The 24368-nt window shown below is 37.5% G+C and overlaps 1 protein-coding gene across 5 annotated transcripts in view; it reads left to right on the top strand.

Moving 5' to 3' along the window:
- Positions 1 to 24368, top strand: part of SPIDR (scaffold protein involved in DNA repair) — a 676929-nt gene that overhangs the window by 273223 nt on the left and 379338 nt on the right. The window lies entirely within an intron of this gene.

Raw genomic sequence — 24368 nt, 5'->3', positions numbered from 1 at the left:
AAATAAGGAAGTGTTCAGAAAATGTTGGAAGGGGAAAATCTGAAGGACACATTTAATCTGAAAGTATTCTATATGGACAAAGCTGGAAAATTAGAGCAATAAAGTAAAGAATGATAATATTGAATTATAACACCCCCAAATAAATATACATAAGTTCATACTGGTAGAGATGCACAGTTGAATTAATAAATAATAGAGGAAGAAAAACTTTTCCTTAGAGAAGAATTCTAAGGAATGAGGGAAATGGAAAATCATCTTTTAGTTTACAACAGTAGTAATTGCAAGGTCTGTCAATTAATGTCAAAAAGAATGAGAAATGGTATATAATTGTATGACTTTAAAATATTTTCCCTCCAAATATTTGTAAATCACAGAGGCCTGAGGTCTGTAAAATTAATAAAGAAGTAAGGCTAAAAACTAAATGGTTTAAGGGTAAAAAACCCCAAATATTGTTGTTTTGTTATTTCTGCCAATGTAGACTGCTAAATGTTTTATAGTTTGAGTCTTACGCACTCTGAACACACTAGATTTCCCCCAAAGTATGAGGTGAGTGTGGACTGCTTTCAGCTAATGGTGAGAACAGACAATCTTAATGTTACACCGGATGGCATTTTTGGAGAACTGGATTTTGGAGCAGGAGAAAAGAAGATGGCAAAAACTAAAGGAAAAGACTAGAGTTTTTTCCTGAAAGAAAGTATATAGATTTTGGAGTAGGAAAAAAGAAGATGGCAAAAACTAAAGGAAAAGACTAGAGTTTTTTCCTGAAAGAAATTATATAGACTCCCTGCCAAATTGTGTTTTACTTGCCTTCTTATTTGCATCTTACCTTTACAGATGAGTTAACATAACCTGTTTATGAATGACATAACTTTACTCCCTCTTAGTTGTTGTAACTGCATTGCGTGAGAGAACTGAACTGTGACCCACATCTTTATCCAGGTCTTTTTGCGGAAGTGAGTCAATACATTGTTTCTGGCTTTACTTGCTGTCCCTCCCTAATATGCCAGCTCAGGGTGCTTTGGAATTTTCCAGGTACATTATTAGAGGAGGAGGTACAGGAGGAGGGCCAGAGCATAGGTTCATTGTGCTTGGGGGAGGGTTCCACTGATTGTTCGGGGGAGGGTTCCACTGATTGTTCAGGGAAGCATTGAAAGTGACCCAAATGGAGTGAGGATAATAAAATTACCTGAAATATGTACCAAACACTGAAAATTCCTTATCATATTTAAGTATCTTTAGCATTATATTTTAAAATTGATTTAAAATGTAAGCTGAGATTCTTTTTGCATGGATTTCAACACCTTTTTTTGGTGTCTGTCAGGAACACAGCGTTCTGTTAAGTCATTCAGTGACGAAGATTGTTGGCTTGTAGCCAACCAGGGTCAGGTTCATTCAGATAAGTTTCCGTATAGGTTCTGAACTGAGTGAGGAATGTTCCTCTTGTCTTTGGATGTTCGGTGGGTCTAAAGAATTGTCTTAAAACAAGATTATTTTTCAAGGATATGTTTTTGTGTTTTAAGACTTCATATGCAAACAGTGCTTGATACTGATATCACCGTCTTGTTTTTTACTGATTGATCATGCCTGAACTGGTGAAATATCACAACTCATCTAACCATGCTAGACAACTATATAGTATGTACTATAAGGACTCTTCTTTGTCATTTTAGGTATTCTGTTAAACCACTGAAGAAAACACATACTCAGTGCTTTTCTCAGTAACATATGTGAATTAAAAATTAGGAAATGACAGATGCTGGTGAGGATGCAGAGAAAGGGGAACCCTCCTACACTGTTGGTGAGAATGCAAGCTGGTGCAACCACTCTGGAAAACAGCATGGAGGTTCCTCAAAAAGTTGAAAATAGAGCTACCTTACGACCCAGCAATTGCACTACTGGGTATTTACCCTAAAGATACAAATGTAGTGATCCAAAGGGTTACATTCACCTGAATGTTTATAGCAGCAATGTCCACAGTAGCCAAACTATGGAAAGAACCTAGATGTCCAACAACAGATGAATTGATAAAGAAGATGTGATATATATATATAATGGAATACTATGCCATCAAAATGCAATACTATGCCATCAAAAGAAATGAAATCTTGCCATTTGTGACGATGTGGATGGAACTAGAGGGTATTATGCTTTGCGAAATAAGTCAATTGGAGAAAGACAACTATCATATGATCTCTCTGATATGAGGAAGTAGAGATGCAACGTGGGGGGTTTGGGAGGTAGGAAAAGAATAAATGAAATAAGATGGGATCGGGAGGGAGACAAACCATAAGAGACTCTTAATCTCACAAAACAAACTGAGGGTTGCTGGGGGGAGGGGGGTTGGAAGAGGGTGGTGGGGTTATGGACATTGGGGAAGGTATGTGCTATGGTGAGTGCTGTAAAGTGTGTAAACCTGGCAATTCATAGACCTGTACCCCTGGGGCTAATAATACATTATATGTTTATAAAAAAATAAAAAATATTAATAAAAAATTAGGCAAGATGAATTAGAAGCAGGAAAAATACAGTATTTGATAATGGATATATATCATCAAGATATATTTTATTTATTCCTTCATTTTTTGGAAGGAATGGCTCTTTCTCATTATTTTTCTCATTTACTATCATTGTTTTCTAGTCACAAAAATGTACTGACTGTTGTATTCAGAATGCAGTAAGTATATAGGAAGCTAAGGATTAGAGCAGGTTTGCCTGAAAATTATACATATTTAATCACATTTCTTCTAAAAATATTTAATTTATATATGTGTAAATGAGGGAACAAACATATCTTGCCTAAAAACTAGCTCACTAGACCATCAGAAGATAACTTTTTTCCCTATTCATTACAGCATTTAGCCAAGGTGATTAGTTTGTGTTAATACTGTTAAAGGGATTTCTTTTGTAAGACTTTATTTAATTATTTGAAAAAGAGAGCACAAGCAGAGGGTGGAGAGAGGCAGAGTGAGGGAGAAGCCAGCCCCCCACAGAGCAGGGAACCTGATGCAGGGCTTGATCCCCAGACCCCAGGATCATGACCTGAGTTGAAGGGAGATACTCAACCAACTGAAACACCCAGGCGCCCCTGTTGAAGGTTTTAAAGATTTGCCCTAGTGTCTGTTGAAATATGTGATTTCTTGGCTAATGTCTGATAATGTTTCTGTTTTGTGAGTGATCATTGGCTTTCTTATTCATTAGTGCTCTCATATTATAAAAATATATAAAACAAATAAAGCATAAATATATGCTCCTATAGATACATAGTATTTAAAACCAAATATGTTACCAAAAAGCTATAATGTAAACATTTCTTTAGCACTTTATTTTTTTGGATGGGTTATCTTGGCTGGGCTTCCAGTGAAGCTTGAGTGGAAGAAACTTTTTTCCCCATCAAATCTTCTTTGGCAAAAATAATCATTTGTTGTTCGTTCTTTCTTTCTTTCTTTTTTTTTTCATTTGTTGTACTTTCAAGTACCTCTGAACAGCAGTAAATATTTGTTTAAAGATTTTATTTATTTATTTTAGAGAAAAAGCAGGAGAAAGAATCTCAAGCAGACTTCACACTGAGTGTGGAGGCCAACATAGGGCTCAATCCCAGGACCCTGAGATCGTGACCTGAGTTGAAACCTGAGAGTCAGACACTTAACTGACTGTGCCACCTGGGTGCCCCCAGCATTAATGAATTTCCTAGAAATATATACATGAATTTCTTAGAAAACCTTAGAATGGTAAACACTGGAAGGAATATATTACTTCCTTCCTCTCTGTCCTCATGAGGCGCATTGTAGTTATTAGTCGAAAGTTAGGATTGGGTATTACATCACAGTAGTGCTCTTCCTACTTCCACAGTGCCCTTTTTCATAGCTTCCAGTGATTATTGCTTTACCTATCTTTCTTCCCAGCTAGACTGCAAGTTTCTTGAGATCTAGGATCATCATGAATGAATGAGTAAAGGAGAGGCAAGGCATAAAGATGGGTAGTAGTAGTGGTTTCTTTAAAAATTGTGACTCCACCCTCTGCTTGTGCTCTCTTTTTCAAATAATTAAATAAAATCTTACAAAAGAAATGCCTCTAACAGTATTAACACAAACTAATCACCTTGGCTAAATGCTGTAATGAATAGAAAAAGAAGTTATCTTCTGATGGTCTAGTGAGCTAGTTTTTTGGTTTTTTTTTTTTTTGTTTTTTTAAGGCAAGATATGTTTGTTCCCTCATTTACACATAGGTAAGACTAATATACTCTTGATTAAATACTTATACCTATGGTAAAAACATAACTAAATATAACTTAATATTCAAGTCTCATGAAAATGGAATTGGTGATATTATTTTTTTATTCTATATTCCCTTAAATTTTTCTACTTTTAACCACGTCGTATGCCTGTAATGAGGGTGACAAGACAAAGTTAAGCGATTAGGGTTGCTGTCATTGGGAGCATAGTTTACATTTAGTAAGAGCTTCTTCTAAGTGTCCATCAATACATAATTGAGAATACTTAAAATATGTATCCTGATATAATCAGAATTTTCAACTATGAGAAAAAATTAACTGGAGAAAGATTCTATAATTTGGAAAAATTGTTAATGTAATAAGCATGAGTGATCATATGGCTCAGTCATTTGAAAACCTATTACTAGGGTTTTATGTGATAATTAAATTTTAAGTAGACTGGCTCATTAACAAAGTTAATGCATCCCATGAGTTGAATATGTGCTTTTATCTATATAACTTAAATTTCCAGAAGAAATTTTAATGAAAAGCATTATTGGACAAACCATGCATTTGTCATTGGCAGTGGCAGGGAGGAGTTCCTTCTTAAACCCAAAGTAAGACCAGTATGTGTATAAAGCCCCAGGAGATTTTAGATGCAGAACTTTAGTTTTTAAATCTTGGATAGTAATGACAGCTGCTATTTTGTGGGTGACTACTTAATATGTAGGGGGCCACAGAATCTGCTTTACGTATATTTTCTCATTCACTTTCCATAGTGACCTGTTGAGATGATCATTACTGTCTTTATTTTGCATCTTGGATAACATGGCTGTATCTCAAGTTAAAAACTTGCCCAGCATTACTTTGCTGGTAAGGGGCAGATGAGGAAAACCAATGGAATCTTTGAATTAGGTCATAAAAGAATCTCTTGTCTTCCACTAGTCCATTTAAGTTGAATGCTCATGTAACAGGTTTTGATTCCTTTTGTTTTTTAAACTTTTACTTTTTCAGTGTTCCAAGATTCATTGTTTATGCATCACACCCAGTGCTCTATGTAATACCTGCCCTCCTTAATACCCACCACCAGTCTCACTCCCCCTTCCCCCCAAAACCCTCAGTTTGTTTCTCAGAGTCCACAGTCTCTCATGGTTTGCCTCCTCCTCCGATTTCCCCCAACTCCCTTCTCCTCTCCTTCTCCCAATATCCTCCGTGTTATTCCTTATGCTCCACAAGTAAGGGAAACCATATGATGATTGACTCTCTCTGCTTGACTTATTTCACTCTGCATAATCTCCTCCAGTCCCATTTATGTTGATAAAAAAGTTGGGTATTCATCCTTACTGATGGAGGCATAATACTCCATTGTATATATGGACCATATCTTCTTTATCCATTTATCTGTTGAAGGGCATCTTGGCTCTTTCCACAGTTTGGCGACTATGGCCATTGCTGCTATGAACGTTGGGGTACAGATGGCCTTCTTTTCATTACATCTGTATCTTTGGGGTAAATACTCAGTAGTGCAATTATAGGGTCATAGGGTAGTTCTATTTTTAATTTCTTAAGGAATCTCCACACTGTTTTCCAAAGTGGCTGCACCAACTTGCATTCCTACCAATAGTGTAAGAGGGTTCCCCTTTTGTTTAAGAGGGTTCCCCTTTCTCCACATCCTCTCCAGCATTGTTGTTTGCTCTGTTGTTAATTTTGGCCATTCTAAATAGTGTAAAGTGGCATCTCAATGTGGTTTTGATTTGAATCTCCCTGATGGCTAATGATGATGAACATTTTTTCATGTGTCTGTTAGCCATTTCTGTGTCTTCTTTAGAGAAGTGTCTGTTCATGTCTTCCGCCCATTTTTTGACATGATTATCTTTTTTTGAGTGTTGAGTTTGAGTAGTTCTTTATAGATCTTGGATATCAGCCCTTTGTAGTGTCATCTGTGAATATCTTCTCCCATTCCATGGGTTGCTTCTTTGTTTTATTGACTCTTTTCTTTGCTCTGCAGAAGATTTTGATCTTGATGAAGTCCCAAAAGTTCATTTTCGCTTTTGTTTCCTTTGCCTTTGGAGACATGTCTTGAAAGAAGGTGCTGTGGCCAATGTCAAATAGGTCACTGCTTATGTTCTCCTCTAGGATTTTGATAGATTCCTGCCTCAAGTTGAGGTCTTTTATCCATTTTGAGTTTATCTTTGTGTGTGGTGTAAGAGAACGGTTGAGTTTCATTCTTGTGTACATAGCTGTCCAATTTTCCCAGCCCCATTTATTGAAGAGACTGTCTTTTTTCCACTGTATATTTTTTCCTGCTTTGTCGAATATTATTTGACCATAGAGTTGCAGTTCCATATCTGGGCTTTCTACTCTATTCCACTGGTCTATGAGTCTGTTTCTGTGCCAGTTCCATGTTGTCTTGGTGATCACATCTTTGCAGTAAAGCTTGAAATCAGGCAATGTGATACCCCAGTTTTCTTTTTCCTTTTTAACATTTCCTTAACAATTTGGGGTCTCTTCTGGTTTCATACAAATTTTAGGATTGTTTGTTCCAGCACTTTGAAAAGTACCGGTGGAATTTTGATCAGGATGGCATTGAAAGTATAAATTGCTCTAGGCAGTATAGACATTTTAACAATGTTTATTCTTCTGATCCATGAACCTGGAATGCTTTTCCATCTTTTTGTGTCTTCTTCAATTTCTTTCATGAGTGTTCTGTAGTTCCTCGAGTACAGATCCTTTACCTCTTTGGTTAGGTTTATTCCCAGGTATCTTATGGTTCTTGGTGATATAGTAAATGGAATTGATTCTCTAATTTCCCTTTTTATATTCTCAGTGTATAAAAAAGCACCTGATTTCTCTACATTGATTTTGTATCCTGCCACATTACTGAATCAGTGTATGAGTTCTAGTAGTTTGAGGTTGGAGTCTTTTGAGTTTTCCTTATAAAGTATCATGTCATCTGCGAAGAGAGAGAGTTTGACTTCTTCTTTGCCAATTTACTAGGTCTTCTAGTACTATATTGAACACGAGTGTTGAGAGTGGGCATCCTTGCCATGTTCCTGATCTCAAAGGGAAAGCTGTCAGTTTTCCCCATTGAGAATGATATTCACTCTGGGTTTTTCATAGATTTTTATGAAGTTGAGGAATGTTCCCTCTATCCCTGTACTTTGAAGCTTTTTAATCAGGAACGGATGCTGTATTTTGTCAAATGCTTTTTCTGCATCAATTGAGAGGACCATGTGGTTCTTCTCTATTCTCTTATTGATTTTTTCTATCACATTGATTGATTTGCGAATGTTGAAACATCCTTGCATCCCTGGGATAAATCCCACCTGGTCATGGTGAATAATCTTTTTAATGTACTGTTGGATCCTATTAGCTAGGATCTTGTTGAGAATCTTGGCATCCATATTCATCAAGGATATTGGTCTGAAATTCTCCTTTTTGATGGGGTCTTTGCCTGTTTTAGGGATCATGGTAATGCTGGTTTCACAGAAAGGGTCTGAGAGTTAGGTTTTGATTCTTAAATAAGTAGGAGATTAAAGAATAGGGGAAACAGTATGAATTTATCAAACAAACTTATAAGAGAACACATTAAATTATCTATAGTAGCTTGCTTCTTATTCATCTTTTACTTGGAGGCCTCCATCCAAATTTCTGGGCCTTGGCATACTTTGGTATTTGGATCCGAAAGAGGGAAAATCATTCCACCATGGTTCCATGTCCTAACACCCACTCCCTCACTACCTGTCAGAACTTGGCTGTGCTTTTCTTGCCTGTGTTGGGGGACAGTGCTCTGCTCTACTCAGTGTATATCTGGTAATTTTTTCAACTACCCTCCACTTTGGTCATTTGTTCAGATAGATATCTGAACATCTATCTGAACAAATACCTATCTGAGCGAATACCTGATAGATATCTGTCTGAACAAATGACCAAAGTAGAGGGATTTAGGAAGGCTAAGAGAAGGAGACTATTTGCATAAGCCAGATTTCTTTTATTTTTACCCCACCATCTCACTGTGGTTTTGGATTACATTCTTTCTCTAGTATCACGATAGCATTTATTTTATTCACCATTCAGTTTCTGGTTCTTTTGATTTATTGAGGTGAACTTCTAGGAAGCAATATACAGTGGAGCTCAAACTCATTTCTATGTATATGTGCTTTTATTTTGTTTTTCAGTTATAAGAAGGAAATTCGTAGTCTGAAATTTGGAGTTCTAGGGAAAAAGTGGGGAAAGGATATGGGGAGGAATTAAGGAGAAAGAAAAGATAACTCACTTATGTGTTGAGGACGTAGAGTTTTAAAGCTGCATAAAGCTCCATAAAGGTCAGGAAATGATAAATATAAATACACTTTTCTGTGGTTTTAGCAGCTTTGTGAGTAGTCACTAAAATACATATGGCTTGCATGTATATTATTCTGATAATCTTTGTTCTCTAACTTGGTGCAGAGTTGCCACCCTTATTTATCAAATCTGTTAACAAATAAATTTGGCTTTCAGGACACCCCATTTTTTTAATTAAGAAAAAAAAGAATATTGAGAGATTATCTCACTTTTTCCCAAATAACTATATATAAAAAAATGACAGCTTTAGATTGAAAGCATTAAAATACAAAGTAACGGGGCACCTGGGTGACCTCTGCCTTCAGCTCAGGTCATGATCCCAGGGTCCTGGGATCAAGCCTGCTCAGCAGGGAGCCTGCTTCTCCCCACCCCCACCCCTCTGCCTGCCTCTCTGCCTACTTGTGATCTCTGTCTGTCAAATAAATAGAATCTTAAAAAAAAAAAAAGAGTATTGTCTGACCCTTATACTACTTCAGTGAGAACATTTTGAAGCTTTTGTGTTCCTTTCTTTTTTTATGGGTTTTGTCCTCCCCACAGGTATTTACATTTAGAAACTATAAGGTAGACTACACACATGTATCTTATAGATTTTTTTCTGCATTATTAACTCATAATCAATAAACCTTCTATAGTCTCTGAGGCTGGAGGTAAGTAGGGTTAACATTTTTGTGTAATTTAGTTTCATTTTAAGATACTAATTCCAATGTGACTGGAATTTCATATAGAAATGGTGATGAGAATTAGCCACAGAGGTGTCAGACCCCTTTTACTTTTATAAATTCTAGTATTGTTCTGCTATATATTAGTCATTATAACACATTAGATAAAGAATTTATATCACGTCTGTTGTTGCTATGTTTGGACACTGTTAGTTCCAAACTTCAACAGCTTCTCTTTTTTGAGAAGCACTATAGGTGAAGTCTGTTTGGGAGTACCAGGTACCAGTTTAGTGTATCAGAGCACTTTGTAAAGGAGCTTGAACCAGCCTTTCTTTTGGGCTATACTTACAAGGGCAAAATGAAAAGAGAGTTGATGAATACAGGATAGTGATTTTATGTCTTATGTCTTTCTTGTCTTGAATACTGGATAGCGATTTTATGTCTCTCATGTCTTTTTTGCAGGGTTGAAGGTGGGGTATGAATTTGTTTTAATTCTTTTCCCCTTTTCCTAGAAAATTTACTTGCCACTGCAGATAAACTTAAGATTTTGATCACTCAACATTATACCCTATAGCATTTGTGAGTATCCTATAATTTAGGGTGGAGATCATCCCATTTCTGAAGAAAATGTAGTTTTTATATGTAATGTGGTTTTTTGTGTGTCTCAAAACTATGTCATGAATGGTAGTTCTCATTTTGGAATGTTCCATTAGTCTTACCCTCTGAGGTACCCTTTCTGCTCCAAAAAAGAATGGATCCTCAGTAACAACAAGCCATAACAGTGTGGTCAGGATTGGCTTCCATACTGTATTGTATGTCTATACATATGCATATATGTAAAACTGTGTGAAAGAGAGTAGGATGGTTTATCACTGTTTTACAGAAATGGAGAGACTGGCTTTCTCAGAAGACAGGCAATAAGAATCAGGCTCTCCATTTCATTGCTGTGTGGCTAGTTATTTCTTGGTAGTCCCTAGGTAGCCAAACATCACTCTCAAACTTTAATTCTCTGAGCCTCGAGAAATTTGTTCTGCTCACCTTGTTCGTTATTGATTCATTTTAACTATGTAAGAATAAACTCCAGGGCAGGAGGCCTATGAATGCCTGTGGAACCGGGGGTGTGGTACAGTCCTCCTGGACTGGAATGGCCTCCCTGGCTGAGCATAAGGATGATGGACAAGTTCCAGCCAGCTATTGCTTTGCAAGGATGTGCTTCCAGATTTGCCAGATCTCTCAATTTCAAGAGAAGCTATCAGTCCAGATTTGTATGTGAAATTCCCAATTTCTACATGTATGTAACTAGTTGAAATGGAAACCATAAGTGAGAAAACTCCTAAAAGCAAAACCTTGTCCACTGGTTGCTGATTTGCATCTTGTGCTTTAAAGTATTTTGTGCTGCCCATCAGCCTTTTTCTTGGGACTGTCAGATTATAAACATTGCTTTGGTGCTGTTTGCATTCATCATAGGATAAGACTGTTTCAGCCAGCATTTATTTAGTGTTTATGGTAAGTATTCACATATTTTTTCACACCTTGCTTAAATGCTCTTGCACTTTTTAGTATTGAAAATAAGTGATGGGGGCGCCTGGGTGGCTCAGTGGGTTAAAGCCTCTGCCTTCGGCTCAGGTCATGATCTCAGGGTCCTGGGATCGAGCCCCACATCGGGCTCTCTGCTCAGCGGGGACCCTGCTTCCTCCTCTCTCTCTCTGCCTGCCTCTCTGCCTACTTGTGATCTCTGTCTGTCAAATAAATAAATAAAATCTTTAAAAAAAAAAAAAAAGAAAAGAAGTGATGAGTGATACTGATGACACTAAAAAAGAAAAATGCAACTGATAAATGGATTAAATGACTGCAGTTGCCTAAAAGGAGGTATCTAAAGTACGAGTGCTGTGACCTTGTGTAGGTTCATAATCTCTCTTACTTCAGTTTGATCATCCCTGAAAGGGAAGAGTAATATCAACTATTAGAGCTTGTTGTCAATTTCAGGTGGGGCAACACGGGGATGAAAGTGCTTTGTAAATGGTAAAACACTATATGAATTTGTCATGGCAACAAGTCATTTTATTAAAAATTCAGCTCATGGTACAGCCACTGTGGAAAATAGATAAGGAAATGTGGTATGTATGTACTATGGAATATTGCACAGCTATAAAGGAGGATGAGATTGTGCCATTTGAGACAACATGGATGAGTCTAGAAGGTGTTATGCTAAGTGAAATAATTCAGACTGAGAAAGACAAATACCATATGATTGCATTGGTAAATGGAATCTAAGTAGAAGAATAAACAAGCAGAACCAGAACTATAAATACAGAGAACAAACTGATGGTTGCCGGAGGGGAGAGGATAGGGATTGGACAAAAACAGATGAAGGGGAGAGATACAGGCCTCTTGTAATGCAATGAGTAAGTCACAGGAATAAAAAGCAGAGCATAAAGAAACAGTCATTGATACTATAATAGCAACGTAATGGGACAGATGGTAGCTATACTTGTGGTAAACATAGCATAATATATGAATTTGTCAAATCACAAGTTGTATATCTGAAAAAAAATAATAAATCATGCTTTCCATGCCTTTCATCATGCCTGCCAACCACCTGACCACTAGTAAGGAGAAGGCAAGGTGAATGTCCATTGATCCTGGTTTGTGGATTTGTGACATAGTGGCTCCCAGGAAGGGCCTGAGTGGGGACTGTAACGCCCTGTGCTTAGTTAGGGAGTTCACTGTCCCAGGAGAGGTGATAAGCTTGGACTGGATAAGTCTGTTAGGTGGATAGGAATGAAAATCAAAACCAAATATTCAGATGTTAGTACTATATAGAGCAGTGGTTCTCCAACCAGCAATAGCAGCAAAACCTAGGAACTTACTAGAAATATAATTTCTTGGGGTTACCACAGGCCTCCCAGTCAAGACCTGGAGAGGCCCAGCCGCTCTTATTTTAATAAGCTCTGCATTTGATTCTGTGATTTGAGAGTTGCCGTGAGATGGAAAGCCGTGCTGAGGCATGTCTGTAGGAGAGTGGACTTGGAGCTAGCATGGTGTAGGGGAAGATCAGGAACTCAGGGCCCATGAGTACGGGCTAGGAGTCAAGGAGAGGAATAATAGTCTGAGGCCAGATTTTACTTAATTGGCTCAACATCATGTGAGAGAGCAGGCCCATAGTGATGAATGTCTGCAACCCTCAGTCATTAGGGACATAGCATTTGCTCCTGGACTGCCCTTTGGTGCAGTTGTCTAGCCCACAGGCTTTATGAGTTTCACATCTTTTTGACAATCTGAAGTTTAGTTCTTGGAGTAACCAGAGTAACCCCAGGAAAACATATTCGTGGCCAGTGTAGAAGTGTAAGCATGGGTACTGAAGCCTAACAGATGTGGAAATGGAGTGCTAGGGGTACAGTATGTGGTGTGTGTGTGTGTGTGTGTGTGTGTGTGTATACCTGGACAAGTGTGCATGTATGTGCATACTCCTCTGATGTTGGCATAGTATAGGCCTGCCTTGCTGCCTCAGAAAACAGATGTGGTGATATGCCTGAAAAGCTATGAAGTTAGTTGGCCTCCCTCTCTTGCATGATACTGGCAGAACCACTTGTATTATTTTTAAAGACCAGCAGTGATCATGATGTGCAGTGGGATCAAATGCTCCCGTTTTAAATGCTATTACAGTGTTACTGTGAGAGTTGGACCAATGGGTCTTCCTTCCTCTGTGCCCTGTGGTCTGTAAGGCTACTTAGAGCTTGTCTCACCTGGTACTGGTGTGTGGGCCTAGCCATGTCTTAAACATTTTCTCCCATTGCTTTTTGTCCACATGTTTACATGTTAGCCATATTAGATTTCTTCTATCTGTAGAATGTACATTGTATTTCCTATTTTCTTTTTAATGAAATGAAGTAGGTACATAAAAAATGCAAACAGAAAAAAGAACAAACACCCATAAATTTACTCAGCTTAAAAAATAAAACATTATTCAGGGAGAATTCAGGCCCTTTCCACCCATCTTTACCCATGTTCTTTTTTTCAGGCTGGAATCACCCCATTATATTTTAGTATATGTGCTGCTGAAGCAAGCATGGGATCACCCTCTTACAGATCAAATCTGTACTTATCAAATCCTGTCCCACCTTCAACTGGTCAGCTCGTATGTCTCTTCTGTTATCTAGTGAGTTGACAAAGCATTGAGTTTATTGGGGGTCATGTCTCATTAAGCTCTAGGGGAGTCCCATAGGCTAATTTATGTGTCAATAAAGTATCTCTGAAGGAATTAAAAGGCATAAAAATTGCAGGGCTTTTTGTTTATTTATTTAGGTAGAAAAATATTTCAAACTCTTTGCTTTTTTGGTTTCTCTTTTTCCCTTGTCTGCTGCCCTAGCCTCTGGCAGTGATCTCAGGAAGGACACTTATTGGATGTCTAGTTTCCTTGCTAATGTTTGGAAGCATAGTAGGTAGTTACTCATGTTACCAAGGCAGTACTTTAAAAAAAACACTCATTTTCTGATTTTGTTTGACAGAATAGTAGAAATATACTCTGTTCTGCAATTCTTGTGGGGGCCACAGAGCTCACATTTGGTCAGGAGAATATGGTAACCTGCTACCAAAATCTAGGTGATTTTCTATACTCTCTCAGCCTCCTTCCCTGCCTTTCTCTCTCCATCTCTCTCTTAATGGATAAAGTAAAATCACTCTCTTCCAGCAGAGTTCTGCAAACTATTTTGGGGACATAAAGGAAGGTGGCTGATGTGTCTATATAGAGTCTGTTGCATTCATTCGAATGTAGTAATTGGTGTTCTAAATACACTTGGCTTACTGTTTCAAAGGCACACATGGAGAAGGGAGAATAAGCTTTCGGTGCTCAGTCATTGCTCCTATAAAAGTATTGTTCTAAAGTTACTTATGAAATAAAACATTTGGTTTATGATGAGAGTATATTACATATTTTGGCTAGAACAGTAAGTGATCACTTTAATACTGTAGACTTAAAACTGACCCTCGCCTCTTCCAAACTCTTGGATGGCTTCTACCCACTTGGCTATCAAGCCAGTGATATACTCTGAGCTGAGTGTTCCTGTAGGTGCCTCTTACTTCCTTGACCCAAACTCTGGAGCTTGAAACTCTTAGCAGCTCTCAGTTGAAGTTCACTTGAAGAGCCATTACCTTCAGTGGCCTAATCTGGGCTGAAAGCTATCAGAACAACCCTAGCTATTGGGTTGTGCTTTGGTTTTTCTCTTTTTTAAATTGAGGTCTAATTGACATATAGTATTATATCACTTTCAGTATATAACATAATGATTTGATACTTGTATATATTGCAAAATGATTACCACAATAAGTCTAGTTAACACCTGCCAAGCAGTATTTTTGATGTTACAGCTTCAAATTAAGTTTTGTTTTCCTTACATATAAGGTGTAGAACCTATTCTTAGATGAGGGACCAATCTACTAGTTGGTTAGATCTGCTCAGTTGTTTAATTACCAGTTGGCAGGCCCCACTTTCTCTTTAGTTCACAAAGAGAATGCTCATTTGTAAAATATACAATCTTCCTTTGATTTCTTTCAGTTATAACAAATCTTACAGGCTGTGATTTGAATTTCTAAAATACTGTGTGTTTTCCTGGAAGTCCTTTCAGTGGCATTTCTGGAAAAAACAGGCCTCATAATCCAAAATTGTTTGTTAAAGAGCAGCTTCATCTTTAGGAAGTAAGTTTCTTCCCTCTGAGTTTGTCGTCAGAGCTTGTCTTGGATCTGTAAATTCTTCAGAGCCTTAAGTGAGTTTCCAAATGTCCCTGCATACACATGAGCAGGTAGCAGATAGATACTTTTTATTTCTAATTTATTTTAATTTTTAAAATTGAAATATATTCAACATATAACAGGGTGTAAATTTAAGGTATTCTTGTTACTTTGGTACATTTGCATATGTAATATGATTGCCACTGTAGCAATAGTTAACACCTCTGTCATGTTACATAATTCTCTTTTCTTCTTAGTGGTTAGGATGACTTCTAATTTTTTAGCAAGTTTGGTGATTAAAATACAATATTGTCTGTATTCACTGTACTGTACATTTCAATCTCTAGGACTTATTTGCTACTCGTTTTAAGTTTGTACCCTTAGACAACATCCAACCTGTCCCCCTCACCTCCCATCTCCTGGAAGCCCCCATTTTGTTCTCCATTTTTATGAATTTGGCTTTTTTAGATTGCACATGTAAATGATAATCATACAGTATTTTCTTTCTCTGATTTTCTCTCCCTTAGCATAATGTGCTCAGAGTCTGTCTGTACAGTTGCACATGGCAGGCCTGGACAGTCTTTACGGTGATAGATATCCTCCTCTGTGTAGATGCCACCTAGGCAGAAGAACCCTCTCATTCCTCCTCCTCTGCCATCACAGCAGGTCTGTGGCTTGTTCTTTTGGCTTGTATATATGCTGTGTACAGCATGGCACCTGTAGCTAAAGAAGGAGTCTACAATGTTTGGGGCATATTATTTATTAGCTTGTTTTCTTCTGCCAGAGAATCTGGGTCAGATAAATACATACATGCATATTTCTGGACTTAATAAGCTTCTTCTGGGCCATTGAGCTTTATTACATGAGTTTGCCCTATTCCCACATTTGCAGAAGTGACTCTGCCCCAGCTTAGGTATCAGGTTTATAAGGTCCATATGCCATAGGAAAGGATGGTACTCCTAACTCCTGTCCACATTCACCCAGTTTCCTTCTACCAATAGGCAAAGTGGATGTATATGAAGATCTATTACCCAGCCCTTTTACACAAATGGCAGCATGCTTGTCCCATACCTCTGCAAATTGAAGTACACGTTTAGTGTGCCCAAGTCTTTTCATGATGACTCAGGAAATCTTCTTTTTGCCACCATGGGGCAGCATTCCAGCATGTAGCGATGCCCTCATACATTTAGCTATTCCTCTGTGTGTGGACTTTCAGATTGTTCCCATCTTTTCTTATGATACAGAATTGCTCTTATGCACATGCCATTCTGCATGTGAAATGCGTGTTTTCCGAGTTCTGTTCCTCTTCTGACTTTGAAGGTTCCTATGCTCTGTGTTCTTAATGTCTAGAAGTGGTTTATTTTCCTAGAATCTGTTTTCCTAGAATTTGTTTACTCCCATTTTAATAATCTTAAATATTATTTCATTTAAACCTTAAATAAATTGACTGTATACAACTCTGGACTGTTTATACTACTAACCCATTCCTGTAGAGAAACCAGAGTAGATGGCCTACTTTAAACCTCTATTCTAAAGACTATTCTTCTAAGGAAGGAGAGCGAAGTTTTATTAAAACAGATGAAAAGTTAGGAATGGAGATGTAGGTTGGATTGTGGGAGAAAAGAACTATTTAGCTTCTTGTGTGTGCTGCATAAAAAACTGAAATATATGAAACAGAATATATAGTTGACCCTTGAACAGTGCAGGGGTTAAAGATGCTGATGCCCCTGAACCCCTGTGCAACTGAAAATCTGAGTATAACTTTTGACTTGCTAGAGTTTAACTACTAATAACGTACTATTGACTAGAAGCCTCATGGATAAGCCGTCAGTTAACACATATTCTGTATGTTATCAGTATGGAATACTGTATTCTTATAAATTAAGTAAGCTAGAGAAAAAATATTATTAAAATAATGAGGAAGAGAATATATTTACAGTACTTACTGTATCAAAAAATCCACTTATAAATGAACTCACACAGTTCAAACATGAGTCAGCTATATATATATTTTACACACACACGCACACACACACACACACAGAGTTCTTGATATAGTGAGGACGGTAAGTGACCCTGTTAAACAGTGGTAGGTGAAGTGTGAGACAAAGAGAACCAGGGTGTCACAGGTGCAGAGAGCTTGAGGCAGATTGTAGGTGAGAATAGGCTTTGTGGAGTTGACCCCTCAAGGCTGAGGTGTGTCTTGCTGAAAGAGCCCTGAACAGAGGCCTATGGCTAGGATGAGAAAGGGAGGTGGCCAAGAGGTAGGCATGTGCTGTCCAGTAGGAGTGTGGGGCCCAGGGAATGGCTGGGTATTGGCCTTGAGTACTAGAATGAAGGGCTGCTGTGATTCCTGATTTGGGAACTTTATTGGTAGACATTTTAGTTAAGATGGGGCCATGTGTACATGGAAAGAGAGAAAGGAAAGCAGCAGGGAGGTCAGGTTAGGAGACCAGTGTTTCTAATGATCCTGTTCTTGACACAAAGTGTTCTTGAGAACTGAAAGGATAGTGAATTGTTTATTGGTAAATTAGTTTCAGTTCAGTTTGATGTCAAAGAGAACATAGAGTAAAAGATAAATAATTATGCGAAGGCTGAGATCCTGGAGGGCTGAAGGGTTAACTCTGAAGAAGGTTATTTGTTCAGTTTTACATGAGACATTGAGATATTCAACTATAAATGTCTCTTAGACATTTTAAAGATGAGTGGATTAAGTGTAACAGGGCTGGAGAAAGAGATTTTGAGAGTTGTCTACAATTTTTTTTTCTTATTATTATTTCACTGTCAGGATTGAAAAATAAAATCCTTATATAGAGAGAATCCAAGTACACTATTTTTAATCAGTGCCATAAAATTCTTGCCTGATGCCAAGTATTTTGATGCCAAGTTTTTGTGTTTTCTTTATAAACTGTAGTAGGTAGAATTCTAAAATGGCCCCCAACATCCCTACTCTCTGTTGTACTTTGCATAATTCCTGAGACTGTAGGATGAAGTTTACTCTCATGATGAGGTTTTGTTGTGTGGCACAGTGGACTTTAAGAATAGAATTGATCTTCAGTGGGTCTGACCTGATCCCATGAGCCATTTAAATCTGGATCTAGAGGTCAGAAACAGGGAAAGTCAGAAGCTGGAAGCAGGAGAGGGATTTATGTACTATTGCTAGTTTAAAGTTGGAAGAGGCCATAAGACAAGGAATGTGGTCGCATCTAGAAGCTCATTGTGGACCCTGGCTGATAGCCCACAAGGAAGTAATCATAAACCCACCAGGAGCTGAATTCTGTCTAGAAGAATGAACTTGGAATTGGGTTTTTCTCCAGAGCCTCCAAAGGAGAACTAAGCCCAGCCAGCACCTTGATTTCAACTTGGTGATACCCTGAGCTGAAGACTCAGAATGTGCAAGACTTCTGGCCTACAGAATGATGAGCTAATGAGTGTAGCTATAAGCCACTGAGTTTGTGATAACTTGTTTATGCGGCAGTAGAAACCTAATACAAAGTTTGTGAACAGCAGTTGAAGATAGCTACTATACATCATTCTATAAACCCACATATTTAAGACAGAGAATATAGGTATATAAGGAAGTTTAATAGCTGACAAAAATTTCTGCCAGGTGTGTCCTAACATATTCACAGGTTCATCTGCACTACCCAGACCTCTTCTTTGACCCCCCACCCTGGGTCTGGCTTTGTGCTCTATGGCACCTACTCCTTCTTTCATAGCACTTAGTGTACTACATTGTTATTCCCTGTCTATAACCAGCATGAGTCTCATTCACTATAGAGCATCATCTAGCAGAGTATTTGGTATTCAGTAAGCATTTATTAAATGAACAAAGATCAGGAAAGAATTACGAAATACTGGTTGGAGAAAAAAGGACAGATGAAGAAAAAGAGCGAAGAAAGGAAGATGGGGATCATAAGAACACAGTGATTCAAAAGCCAAACTAGAAACTGTAAGATGATGGGCATCAGCGGTTATTACAGAGTCAGAAGGAGTTGAAAAGTCAAAAGGATGATTTTGCTAGGGAGAGTTCCAGTCCTGAATGCAGATTGTTAGGTAGAATACTGAATACTAAAATAAGATTTGAGTGATTAGAATAAACAACAGATCCTCAGTGCCTCATAATGTCTTGCAGAGGTGACTGTGGTGTGGTTGTCATTTAAAGAGGGAAAGTGGCATGGTGAATATACTTCACACTTATTTTCACACACAGGAAAAAAGTCACGTGGTCTTCTATGAAAAATTGTTAATAGTTTCTTTTTAATACCACTAGTAACTTTTTATAAAGCCTACTATTAACTAAAAACACGTCTGTAATACTGTTTCCTGTTTAATGATAGAAAAGATGTGTGCATAATTTAGAAGCATCGTTATAAAGCCTACTATTAACTAAAAACATGTTATAATACTGTTTCCTGTTTAATGATAGACAAGATCTGTGTTTAATTTAGAAGCATCAGGAAAAGAATTCTGGTCATGATAAAAATTTTTTTTAAAGAGAGATAAGTAGGCAGGGTATGAAGTTGCTATTGAATTTCTAATGTATACAGATGATAGGTGTAGAAACAACTCCTACCAGGGTTTCTTTAGGCCTTATTATGTGAAATTTGTATTACATTAAAAATGATAACTTGGGCAATTCTGTATAACACCAAAAAACTGACTGGTAGTGTGTTCCCTGTGGACTAGTGTACATTTTGTGAGCAAGTAGAAATAAATGTTAGGAGAAGTTAGCCATTTGTTATATGACTGGAAGCTTATTGTGGGATAGGCTTGTACATGAAGAGGACATTGCAGGACATCATAAAACAAAGAGAAACATGACCAAGATTCTTACAGTGTGTGGAAGCAGATGAGTGTATATTCTTCCTCTGTCCCTTTCAGTTGATAACATCAGGCGTTTTTCCAGAAGAGTTTTCTGTAAGGAAGAGAGGAGAGCTACAGGTCCTAAAGGAAAGAAGTTAATGTAGGCATGATTTGACTTTTTTGGGCAATCTTTGCCCCGAACTGCATTGGCAAAGCCTCAGATTTACAATTAATGATCACATGAATATACCACTTAATGTTTTAGCTATATTTGAGACCACAAGTAGTTTCTTCAATATTTTCTCAAGTTCTTAAGACACTTAATTTTCCGTCTTGACTTCCTCTTCATCTTAAAAACTGCAGTTTCATTTGTAGGAACAACTTCCTGCTGGGTGCTGTTCTCTTTTGCCACTTCTTTCTTGGATGTCCTGTGTTTTTACCTAAACCCATAAATGCATTGCAACACTAGGCCATTTCATCATCCTATGAATTGTGAAAGTCTTAGCAGGAAATCACAAGTTGACTGTCTCCAATAAAAGCCTCATGTTTCTTGGTTGCTGTGTCATGGTAGGCAGTTGATATTCTGAATGGCAGTTATGAAGAAGGCACTTTGTAGAAAGAACTTCTTTTCTAAGGATATATTTAAGAGGCTAATCATCTGGGAAACAAAGTACATGTGGAAAGAAAAAATATTTTTTTTTTAAATAGTCTAAAAAGGATCCTATTTCCAATGCTGTTTTCCCCTTATGGGCATATTAAATTCATTGATATCCAACAGTGACTTTTTTTTTTTTTTTAAAGATTTTATTTATTTATTTGACAGAGAGAAATCACAAGTAAGCATAGAGGCAGGCAGAGAGAGAGGAGGAAGCAGGCTCCCTGCTGAGCAGAAAGCCCTATGTGGGGCTCGAACCCAGGACCTGGGATCATGACCTGAGCTTAACCCACTGAGCCACCCAGGCGCCCCCAACAGTGACTTTTTGATTTGTCTATTTGTTTTTATTTTTTAGGATGTTTTGTTGTTTCCCCACTGTCCCAATTATATGAGTCTTTTTCTTTAACAAAATAGAAAGAAACCTTCATTTATTTTATCTTCTATTCTCTCTGTTTTCTGCAGTCTGTTGTGTATTGTTAATCTTATCTTTTCTGCCTGATTTCATGATTATGAGAAGATGGTTTCCTATATATAACAGTGGGTCAGAACAGAAGTGGTTAGCCTCTCAAATGAACTTTCTCTTAAAAGTTTGGTTATGGTCTCTTGGAGGGTCTTTTTGAGTGTATGATACCTAATGTAGAAAGAAAACTGCTTTCCTCCCAAAGCAGAAGAAACCCCTTTAGTTTTCTTCTCTGTCAACTGCAGAAGTCACACAAAGTTTATTTCCCCTTTGTTGATATTCAAATGGAACAGTTGCCCATAAGGCTCTCAACACATAAGTGAGATGTATATTATGAAAAAAAAATTTTTTTCTGCTATTATTATTCAGGCATTAGAATAAAGAGAAGTTTTCAGTAAATAATGTGGCCAAAATTAATTTACTTCACATTCTCTCCTATAGTAAATTTCTCTGTGTCAATCCATATTCTTGGAGGCATGCACAGAGAAACCTAGTTAGGGTTTCATGAAGTTTATAACCTCAAGGAAAGGACAGACATGTATATAAATAGTTTTAGTATATAGAAATGGGTACAATGTGCAGTTATTTAAAAAAAAAAAAAAAGTCCTCTATGGGTTAGGAAAGACTCTATAGTATACATGCTAAAGGAAGTATAGGAAAATATTAAAGTTAGGATCTAGATGGTAGATTTGTGGATGCTTTTGGTAAAATTCACATAGAATGTCGGGGGTGGACAAAAAGGTTTCATAGATAAAGGATGCTCAAAATCTTCAACATTGAGTAGGAGTTGGACAGGTAGGCAAGAAGGAGGAAGAATATTCTAGAAAAAAGGAATAATATGAAGAAAAGAGAAGAGAGGTGAGGAGAGGGCGGGGGAGCTGAGGGAAGGGAAGGGAAGTGAAGTGAAGGGAATGACAGTGAAGGGCAGGGCAAAGCAGAGCATTCTGGGAAACTTCAGTACTTTGGTGCAGCTGAGTTAGGGTTTTTTTTTTTTTAATGGAAGAACAGTAGGAAATGAGATTAGAGAATTAAGATGACGAGGGCCTTGGATGTCAAACTATTTGCTTTTTATTTATGCTTGCAAAAGACAGGGAGAGTTCTTTTCCCATATTTAACAAAACAAAACAAACCTCACACCTTTCTTGACTGTGCTTTTCCTACAGGTTCTGTCTCATGCCCCCCAGTCCCCACGAAAAGCAAAATTCCTTGAGACTCATCTCTAAGTTTGCTGTCTCTAATGTCTCTCTAATGTCATTCCTCTATCTCCCCTCTAGCTTTATTCCATCCCCAATGGTGCTATTCTCCAAGGCTACCAAGGAACTACATTAGGTTCCTAGTCCAAAGGCAAACTCTTTGTCCTTATCCTACGTGGCTTATCAGGAGCATTGACACTACTGATTACTTGTTCTTCCTTACAACTACAATCAGATTTTTTTTTTTAAGAGAAGAGAATGAAAACCATTGATGTATATATGCTGCTTCATGAAACTGTTTCAATTGTAGACATGTATATCTTGCCTGAAGTGTATATTGTAGTCAAAAGCAGTTTGAAAACATTTGAAAACTTTGACAGAGCATTAGACTTAAGAGCATGGACAGCATGGGTTCAGAGAGGCCAGGTTGGAGTCCCTGTTGTTATTACTCTGTACCTGGAAGCAAATTACTTAACCTTTTGGGCCTTCTCTATAAAGTGAGTGTAATACCACCTATCTTGGGGCTATAGTAAGGATCAAAAGAGATCTTGAGAATAGAGCCTCTGGTACATAACAGGTTGCTTCAAAAAAAACAAAACAAACAAACAAAAAAACAAAAGTAAAGATCACTCATACATAGATGGCTACATTCTACCAGGTGGTTAGAAATCCTCTGCCTGGAACTTTCTGGGGTATGGCAGTACCTTTTATCATTTATCCTTAAATCATTTGTCCTCTGGCTCTGCCATAGTAATTACATCACAGCTCTCCAAACTTGGCAGGCTTTATTCCTCCATATTTCTGCTCTTGCTGTTGTCCTTGCTTAGAGTTCCCTCTTCTTCCCAACCTCTGTCTCACCTTTGAAAGATATACTCATTTTCAAGTCACCTTTTCTGGGAAGACTTTTCCATCAGCCTTTCTTGCCCATAAACTTGAGCCCTTGCTTCCTGTGAATCCTCCTATGCCCCCACATTTACCATAATACTTGTCACTCTTTATGTCACTGACATGTTTGCTTTTCTGTTCCTTCTTCAACATTGTAAGTGTCTGACGAGTAAGGTAACTGTCATTTATTGTTTGTTCCCAGCCCAGAGCAATGCCTAGTATATAGTATACATGTAATTTAAAGTTTGCTTGGTGAGTAAGGATAAAAAGTCTTATAGTTTGCATAACCAGTGCTGGACATTAGGGATAAGTAAGACCAAGATATTATACCTGTTCTTAAATACTTTACAGTGCTTTGTATTCTTTTAATCCTTATGATGACTTTGTGAAATAGATATTATTGTTCCTCTTTTATAATTTGAGATATTGAAGCTCAGAATGGTTAAAAACTTGTCCAGGTTATACCACTAGTAGATACTGAAGCTAGAATTTATAACCAGGTCTCTGACTAAAGTGCCAGTTCATTTTCTACTTCATCAATATGAAGATGTCTTATTCATTTTTGTATTATCCATATTGCCTAGAGCATTTCTTTTTACAGACATGACAGTGAATTAAAATTTTCTCTTAATTGAATTAGTATCAAAAGTGAGCCATTTTATGCCAGGAATAACACTTTTCCAAATGATATGTAACTTGAAGGAATTAACACAATGTCTAAAATTCCTAGGTACTATGCTAGGCACAAAGGAAATGAAAACGAAGAGGTACAAGGGTTAGAATTAGAATAAAGTCTTCAAGAATGTATTCCTTAATTATTAAGCTAGTGACATAATTGTGGAAAATGGGGGAAAACAGTAAACTATTCAGATTACTGCTGTTGAACATATTCTTGAAATGGTATTAAAAATTTAACTGAAAATCTCCAGTCATCAGAAACGTAGTGTTTCAGGGTGCCTAGGTGCCTCAGCCGTTAAGCGTCTGCCTTTGGCTCAGGTCATGATCCCAGAGTCCTGGGATCAAGTCCCACATCAGGCTTCCTGCTCGGTGGGAGGCCTGTTTCTCCTTCTCCTACTCCCTCTGCTTGTGTTATCTCTCTCACTGTCACTCTCTGTCAAATAAATAAAAAAATCTTAAAAAAAAAAGTATTGCAAACAGTGCTACTAGTTTTAATTAAAGATAAATGATGAAGATTACAACCTTCTCTTAATTGAAAGTCTTAATTTAAAAACGAAGTTTTAAAAAAATTCCATAGGCAAATCCCCTAAATTGACAATTTTTATTTCAAAAGACTTGAAGACTATCATTATGTAACACTTACTTAGAGTCCTTTAAACATTTCTAATCTAATGTAAGTTTCATTAGAAGAGAAAAGTGGATATATGAGTTGGCATATTTTAGTAATTAGTCTGATTTTGGTAGTTTGAAG

The sequence above is a fragment of the Lutra lutra genome, chromosome 4 (assembly GCF_902655055.1).
Source record: "Lutra lutra chromosome 4, mLutLut1.2, whole genome shotgun sequence".
Lineage (NCBI taxonomy): Eukaryota > Metazoa > Chordata > Mammalia > Carnivora > Mustelidae > Lutra > Lutra lutra.
Note: the sequence above shows the minus strand (reverse complement) of the source record. Positions and strands in the feature narration are given on the sequence as shown.